This window comes from Lactuca sativa, chromosome 9 (genome assembly GCF_002870075.4).
Source record: "Lactuca sativa cultivar Salinas chromosome 9, Lsat_Salinas_v11, whole genome shotgun sequence".
NCBI classification, from domain to species: Eukaryota; Viridiplantae; Streptophyta; class Magnoliopsida; order Asterales; family Asteraceae; genus Lactuca; species Lactuca sativa.
This window is the reverse complement of record NC_056631.2, coordinates 2,511,420-2,520,055: the sequence shown is the minus strand read 5'-3', so window position 1 is coordinate 2,520,055 and position 8,636 is coordinate 2,511,420.

Genomic DNA, 8,636 nt, shown 5'->3' with positions numbered 1-8,636 from the left:
GTAAGGAATTCTTCAAACATTTGATTTTTAAATTCCAAACCGTTGTCGCTGCGAACATTACGAACCAATTTTCGCAGTTGTAGCTCAATCTGCTTTATGAAATCCTTGAGCTTTGGCGTTGCATCAGATTTCTGCTTAAGAAAATACACCCAAGTGAAACGTGAAAAATCATCAACTATAACAAGAATATACTTATTACCACCGACGCTTTCAATTGTTGAAGGACCACAAAGGTCGATGTTTAAAACTTCTAGTGGTTTAATGACTTTCGTATTCACTATGGTTGGATGACTTTTGCTGCTTTTCTTCCCTATTTCGCAGGTTGCACATAGATGATCCTTATCGTATTTCAGGTGAGGAAGCCCTCCCACATGATTAACAAGAACAAGCTTGTTGATGTCTTTGAAGTTGATGTGCGAAAGTATTCTATGCCATAGCCAACTAATGTATGAGGGAGCTTTCGTTAGTAGGCAAATGGTAGGTTTCAACGAATACATCTCGCCTTTGCGCTTCAGCTATAGAAGGATTGCTTTGGTATTCTTTTCTACGATTTCAGACCCTTCATCATCAAAGGATACATTTAATCCCATTCCAACAACCAACTGCGAAACACTTGTGAGATTGTGTTGCATGCCCTCTGTGTACGCCACTTTACGAATTGAAAACTCTCCATTCGTTATCATCCCATAACCTTTAATATTTCCAAGAGAGTTATTTTCGTACTTCACATTTCCACCATCTTTAAGTTCTCTAAATTCTCGCAGTTCTTCCTTCCTACCTATCATGTGACGCGAGCATCCACTGTCGATATACCATTTAGTGTCAAACTGCTCGTCACGAATTACCTGCAGAAATTAAGCAGATTTAGGAACCCAAATTTTCTTGGGTCCTTGTGAGACTTTTATAGAAAGAGGAAAAGCAAATACAAGATCAACCATATAAGTGCATTTAATTAATGTGGTGCTATCTTTCTTAGTTATTGTAAAAACTTTTATCCTATTATCTTTCAAGTTCGTATCTTTTGAAGATGATTGTTTTTGTTTGTTCTTGATTTGATTCTTCACGAACTCTTTTTCAACTTTCTTTGAATTAGTTTCGGACTTCTTGATTGGAACTTTATGATCTGAAACTAGCTTTCCTTTTCCTTTAACATCTTTCGATGTTTTGAAAAACTTTCCTTTCAGAATCCTGTGGATTGCGAGAGTGATTTGCGAGGAGCTCCTAGGGTTCGCATGCGAGGAGACTTTCGCATTTCGATATGACAGTTTTTCATTTCGAACAAAGTTGGGATTCTTGGATTGCCAAAATTGTTTCCTTTCTTTGAGATTTTTTTTGTATCTCGCATTCCTTTGCCGTTTCTGAGCTGTAAATTGATCGGATGACTTGTGAACGTTAGCCTTAAGTTTCGGCTTTCTGACTAAGTGTGGTTTTGCACTGATGACTTTTCACTTGGAACATCCTTGGTCCCTCTTGGACTCCCCTTTTCGTAGCTTCAGCGATTATTGAGTGGTTCTGCTACATAACTCTCCAAGAAGTCTTTTTTGACAGACCCTTAGTTTGTGACATCCCCAATTTCATGGCCAGAAAAGACCGATTTGTTTATGCTTTGTTTTTAAAATCAGAGTAATCTTTTACAGAAAACAGTTGTGGAATTTCTTCCCAAAACAAAGTATGATAAGAATTTATCAAAGCATTTCTTTAAAGAAATGTATTTTCATTATATAACAAAATCTCGGGTTGTCATGTTCAATACAGACCAAAAGCATAAACAGAACAAAATAGACCTTACAACAGTTATTCATAACTACTGGCCTATAATCCAAAATATCTCGTTATGTCAGCCAACTTATGCTCTTGTGCCACAACCTGTAATACAAAGAAAACTGAGTGGGTCAGGCTTGGGAGCCTGGTGAGCATATATGGTTTTCATCCCACAATGTTATATCATATATATATATATATATATATATATATATATATATATATATATATATATATATATATATTAGAACTCACAAACTTATATAATTTCACCATATAAAAGCAACTCTTATCCCACCCCATCGATCCTCACAACGACACGATCTAAACTCTCGTATCTAAAACCTTCCTCTTTACCTGATCCCTACTCGTGGATCTAAAACTTATCTCTTCACCTGATCCATACTCCTGGATCTAAAACTAATCTCCTTATCTGATCCATACTCTCAGATCAATAACTGTGCCCAATCCATACTCCCGGACTAGGGACAATTAACTTAGTCTTAATTCATACTCTCGGACTAATAACAAGTTTATATCTTTACCTGATCCATACTCTCGGATCTAAAAATAACCTCTCGACCCGATCCATACTCCCGGATCTAAAAACAAATAACTATGTCATGTCCATACTCCCGGACTAAGGACCACTGACTATGTCTTAATCCGTATTCCCGGATTAATGACAGATTAGATGTCATGTCCATACTCTGGACTAAGGACAATTAACTAAGTCCAATCCATACTCTCGGACTAGGGACGAATAACTATGTCTAATCCATGCTTCCGGATCAACGACATATTTTAAAGTTCTATTCTCCCTATATATCTCACTCGTACACATAAAGAGATACTACCCCATAACCATTAAAACAAATCTTAGGTTTACTCTTTAACCTAAGTTATCATAAACAATAAGGTATGTTCTTTAACACTTAATTCATACATCATCAAATAACTCACACAAAACATATATTTAATACATTCAAACAATACTTGTATTAAAATCATGTTCATGAAAGGGACTATGCACTCACATGATAAGACGATGATTGGACAACACCTCGTCTCTTAAAATAATATTCTTTGCTGAAACCGGGATGTTTTCTCCAAAACCGGGCTTCACACGGGTAGAGTTTCGGCTTGAAAAACTATTTTTTCTCGGGATCTTCGGGGCTTCGGGACTTGCTTCGGGTGTCGAGATGATACCGGGGATTCAGGGGTATAACTTGCACGTAAAACGAGGCAATATGGAATGAGAGGAAAGAAATTGAGCAACCAAATCGGTTGGACTCGACTTCTATTTATAGGAGGGGTTTGACCCTCGAACGCAGGGCATTCCCTTTGAATGCGGGGCGTAGGAGCGGGGTTCCAGTCTTATCTCTTATCCGGTTGAGTCAGCATCGACGTGGCCAATCCGGGGCCAAGCTATGAACGCAGGGCGTTCCCCCTTTGGGATGTGTGTCTCAAACTTCAGAAAATCATAACTATCACATACGATCTTCGTTTTCGACGTTCTTTATATCCACACGTAGGTGTGATTATGCTCTACAACTCTCTTTTAGACTCTGTCGGCTAATTTTGAATTTATTTTTATTATATTATTTTTAGTAGGTCGGGACAGGAAAACTCCGTTAGAAATTCACAACTCCTTCATCTGACGTCCGTTTTCGTCAGTCTTTTTACTGTTGGACTACTATCGACGAGATCTTCGATTCTCGTTTAGATTGTTTCGTTTAGAGACCACTTGATCTCATATTCAAACTTTGGGCTGCATACCGTTAAGTCGAAACTTCGAAAAATCATAACGTCCTCATACGAAGTCAGATTTAGACGTTCTTTTTATGCACGCTCTCGGTTTAACGTATTCTACGAATTTCATTTAAATCACTTAGGCCAAATATCGCTCAATCGTAAATTTACTATTTACATCGCGATGTGTCGTGCCGGTTCTGTCGCGAAACTTTGACATGCCATAACTTCTTCGTTATAACTCGGATCTCGGCGTTCTTTATATGTACGAAATCCTTGTAACATATACTAAAACTTAGTTAAGATTACTCCTTATAAATAATCTTCCATCAAAAAGTCACTTTTGACGCTCATTGTCTCTAAATTAACTAGCCCAGATCTGCGCGCGTTACATGGTTTCCTCTGCATTGTCTATTGGGGCAGACCAGAAGTGCTCGTCACATCCATGTTTGTTATCATCATCAACCATGGAATTTAATTCAACAGTTTGATTTTTTTTAGACCCGTGGTTGCGAAAACCTGGTTAGGCTCAATTTGAACCTTTGGGAATACAATTGCTTTTTCTTTTAAAATCTTTAATTTATTTTCAGAAAAGCATGTGAGTTCAATAGAACTTTTAGAGATAAGATTTTTCGCAGATTCAGATTCGCTTTTAACAAACTCCGAACAGTCTACCTCATCCTCTACATAGATTTCGCTCATATCACTGTCCTCATCAAATTTAGATGTATTTTCAACATTAATTTTGTTATCTGAACTTAACTTGGTACTCAATGAGTTGAACTTCTGCATAGTATCAGATTTAATCTGCCTTTTGTCATTTTCATCCAAAACCTGCTTTAATATGTTTACCACTTGGGTTGTGGTGCCTTGGTAAGGCATGTGGAAGATATGGTGGATAACCTATTGACCCATGTTCAAATCTTGGCAGCACTCAGCCCTTGTGGCCATGGAGGTTCGCCTGCAGTGACTTTAGGGCATGAGGCAAAGCCTCATGTTTGCAGCGGGGGACTAGTTGGTGCGCGAAAGCTGGCCCAGAAACCCTCATTAGGGAAGTTCCCTTTCCAAAAAAACATGTTCTTATGGTCTTTGGACTTAATGTATGATTCAATTTTGTCCAAACCTATCCTGTAAGCCTCTGAAGTTTCATCAGACGAGACGATGGTTTCACACTTGTAACAATCGGCGTCAATTTCGTCTTCCTTTAAATCAAGGAATGGTAAGATCATTTTGTGAATTTTCTTACCTATCTCACAATCAAGGTGCAATTGAGTAATATTAAAATAAAGCCTTTTCGCAATCAAACAGAAAATATTACATTGTTTCAAAAGCATTAAATTATCTCGTTGCAAGTAAATTAACTGAGTCCTAGACTTAGATAAATTAGACTCTACCTTCTCTATCTACATGCGTCACTCCTCACTCTTTGACGAAACCCTGCTGATTTCATCGGTTAGGTTAGAGTTTTTCAAACGAGTTCAATTTAAACTATCACTAAAGCTTGAAAAAGTTTATCTTAAGTCATTTAGTTCAGTTTCATATCTGGACAAAGGTATATTAAGAGATTCAAGAATAGAGTTTATGTAACACCCAGGATTTTGAAAGCCAAGAAAGTAAAGGAAGCCCTAAATTTAAGAGGGACTCGACGAGTCAAAGGAAGGACTCGGCGAGTCGGAGCGGGATCCGGGTCGATAAGGAAGTGACCAACTCGACGAGTCGGCCTAGTGGACTCGGCGAGTCTGGTCTGGGCGAGGAAAACCCTAAATCCGGGGCTTGGAGCCTATTTAAGCATCTTAATCTTCTTCCTAGGGCTCCTTTACAGTCTCTTGCACCCAGAACGCCGCATGTTAAGCCCCCATTGTGTTCATTCAAGCTTTTAGCCATTTTTGAGTGGGTTAAGGAAGAAGAAGGTGTGGGAATCCTTGAAGCATCAGGGAGTGGCTTTGGATCTGAAGTTTGGGAAGCATTTCAGAGCATTAGAAGGTATCAATTCGTTTATCTCCTCCAGATTTTCCCTTGGTTATGAGTTTTGGGGCTTTTAAGCCATGCTTAAGTCCAATCTTGAGCTTGAGGTCCAGATCTGAGGTTGCTACCTCAGATCCATGTTTATTTCGGTTTGTAATCCCAGAAAGTATCAGCCATTGGGTGGAAATTGGAGTCTCTTGGTCCTAAACCCTAGTTATGGGTGTATTTTGCCTAGATCTCACTCTCTACACGTAAAGTTTGCAACTTTACGTGGGAAATAGGCTTGGGGAGGGTGGATCTATAGTTTGGAGCTCATGCATGACTCGGAAGTCCTCTGCATGTAAGTGGATCTTAGTGGACTCGACGAGTCCTTCGAGTGGACTCGGCGAGTAGCTTGAAGATGAGGAGGAACTCGACGAGTGGGATGAACAGCTCGTCGAGTCGGATGAAGATGGGCATGAACTCGGCGAGTTGGATGAACAACTCGTCGAGTTGGATGAAGTTTGTCGTGCGCTCGGCGAGTCTGTTCTTAGAACTCGGCGAGTCAGGTCGAGTGGTCCCAAACCCTTCGAGTTAAGACTCGAGTCAGCGAGTCGAGCCAGGACTCAGTGAGTTGGTCAGGACTGGAATCGAGAATCAGTAAACTCGGCGAGTCAGGGACTGACTCGGCGAGTAGAGTCGCGAGTGGAAGGACTCTGGATTTATGGACTCGGCGAGTCAGTAGGGTGACTCGGCGAGTAGGGTTGACCTGGAAGGTTGACTTTGACCAGGACATCGACTTTGACCAGAGTTGACTTGGTTGACCTTTGAAGGTCAGTTAAACTAAGTGTTGGGTTGTTGTTGGTAGCTCGGGGAGCTAGCGGAGCAGCAATTCGGAGTTAGCGGTCAGGTAGCGGTCAAAGGGGTTAGCAGCAGCAGTTCAGCAATATCAGGTGAGTTTCCCTTTGTATGAATGGGTCTACGGCCACAATGCCGGCCCATGTAGTTATGAGTAGAAGACCCGGGGGTTAGCCCTAGGCACAGTATGCTAGTATGATTTTTGGACGAGGTCCAATGACAGAGGGCGGGTGCCCAAGGAGCGGTTTATGTGATAGTCTATACTTGTTGTCTGTGTGATACTTGTATGTGCCTGGTAGGGAGGTGAGAGAGGGCGAGGTTCCGTATCTCACCAATAGCAGAGTGTGGATGGTGTTCCACATCTCAGTAGCAGCAGAGCAGGGGCGAGGCCCAAGTTAGGAAAGGAGTGAGGGTGGGCTGGGCCCGAACCTCACTATTAGCAGGAGGATGGACGAGGTTCCATGACTCTTCAGTAGCAGAACTCGGGCGGGGCCCAGAGATAGGCGAGGCCTTAGAGCAAGAAATGTTAGTATAAGTTTAGTTTATGTAATGTTATGTGATATGCTTATGTGCTATTATATGTTAGAGGGCGAGGCCCTGTGACAGGCGAGGCCTAAACGAAACAGATCTGTATCCGAGCGAGGCTCGAAGCCAGGCGGGGCCTGGAGTGGCGAGGCCGCTGTATCGGGCGAGGCCCGAAGTAGAGGGCGAGGCCCAGGATAGCGGGCGTGGCCCAGTATGTGCTGTATGTGATTTTGCATGGTATGTGGTAGGGTGGGGAACTCACTAAGCTTCGTGCTTACGGTTTTCAGTTTTGTTTTCAGGTACTTCCGGTAGCGGAGGGAGGAGCTCGGGGTGATCGCATGGCACACACCATAGATTAGTCAACCTGGGAATGTTTACTCTGATAATAAACAAGTGTTTTGAAAACTTATACTCAGATGATGTTTTGGAATGATGTCTTTGTTTAAAGTAATGTTTTATTAAAAAGAAATTTTTGGTCTGAAATTTTGGGATGTTACAAGTTGGTATCAGAGCCTTGGTTTGAGGGATTCGGGCACACTCTCGGGTGTGCCTGAACTCAAACTGAGGGGTCGGATAAAAGGTTTTCAAAAATGAAAGGACAGTTCTGTAAAAAGAATTTTGAGAACGAAAAACAGTTTTAGAAAAGCAAAAAGAATCCAGAAAGAAAAGAACTTTGAAAAGAGAAAAGAGGTGTGGTGCATGCAATCAACCGAGCTCAAGTAAGTACCCCCAAAATACCCATACAAATTTATGTTATGGTTATCAGTTGATAGAACAGCATGCTAGAATAGGACTAAGGATCTAGGAATGATACCTTATGTGCCTGTTATTTGTGCTTTTGAGCTGCATGATAGTGCTGATTAGACAGTAGTAGGATAGCCTGATTAGGTTATGCCTGAGTTTATGAGTTTGTGTTGCATGCTAGTTCAGATTCTTGCTATGTGGATATGATTGTTGAGTATGTTGTGGTTAGATTTTTCCCTTGTCCGAATGCTGCTTGCTTTGTGCATTATGGGATTTTAAGTGATGGGAGTTAGCCATTAGGTGGATACGTCACGTCACATGTGATCAGGGTTGAATAATCTCAGAGTGCTGGATTTGGCCCTATTGCGCAGCTCTCGTCTGAGTCCAACCGTTGTAGGGACGAGTCTTTTACTTGAAGGATTATCTAAGCCTCGTCGCATGTGATGGTATCCAGGTGATGGCTGATTGGCATCACGAGGAGACCTTCAGCAGCTGAGGACTGGTTGGAGTCGAGTCAGAGGTTTCCCTAGGGTAAGCCTAGGATGAGATAGAGTGGGAGCAGTATGAGTGGTTAAGGGACCTGGTGGAGTCAAAGCAATTCCTGAGGAAAGTACGGATAGATGTGGAAGGTAGTATGGGCCCGTACTACTGAAAGCAGAGGATCCGTACTCGATTCAGGAAGGGCAGAGGCAAGACCGGGAACCTGGTAGGGCATGTTTGATCTTGTATCAATGATGGGTATTCTGTTTATGGTTGTGGTATATTTTCAGCATGGTGACATTGCGAGAGAGACCAGCGGGCGGATCAGGCGCCGGAGAGGGATCAGCCTCGGGTTCAGGGACCGAGCAGCTCGAGGAGCGGATGAGGGAGTTGATATCAGCTGAGGTTGCGCACAGTATTCTAGCTCAGACTCCTGTGATCTTTGGCACGGTCAAGGAGGGCATACTGGAGATCTTGGAGGAGAGGCTGGGAGCCTTCCGTACTGAGATGATGGCATTGATGGGAGCGCACACCTTGACATTTCGAGAGTTCAGAGCCTGCGGGGCACCAGA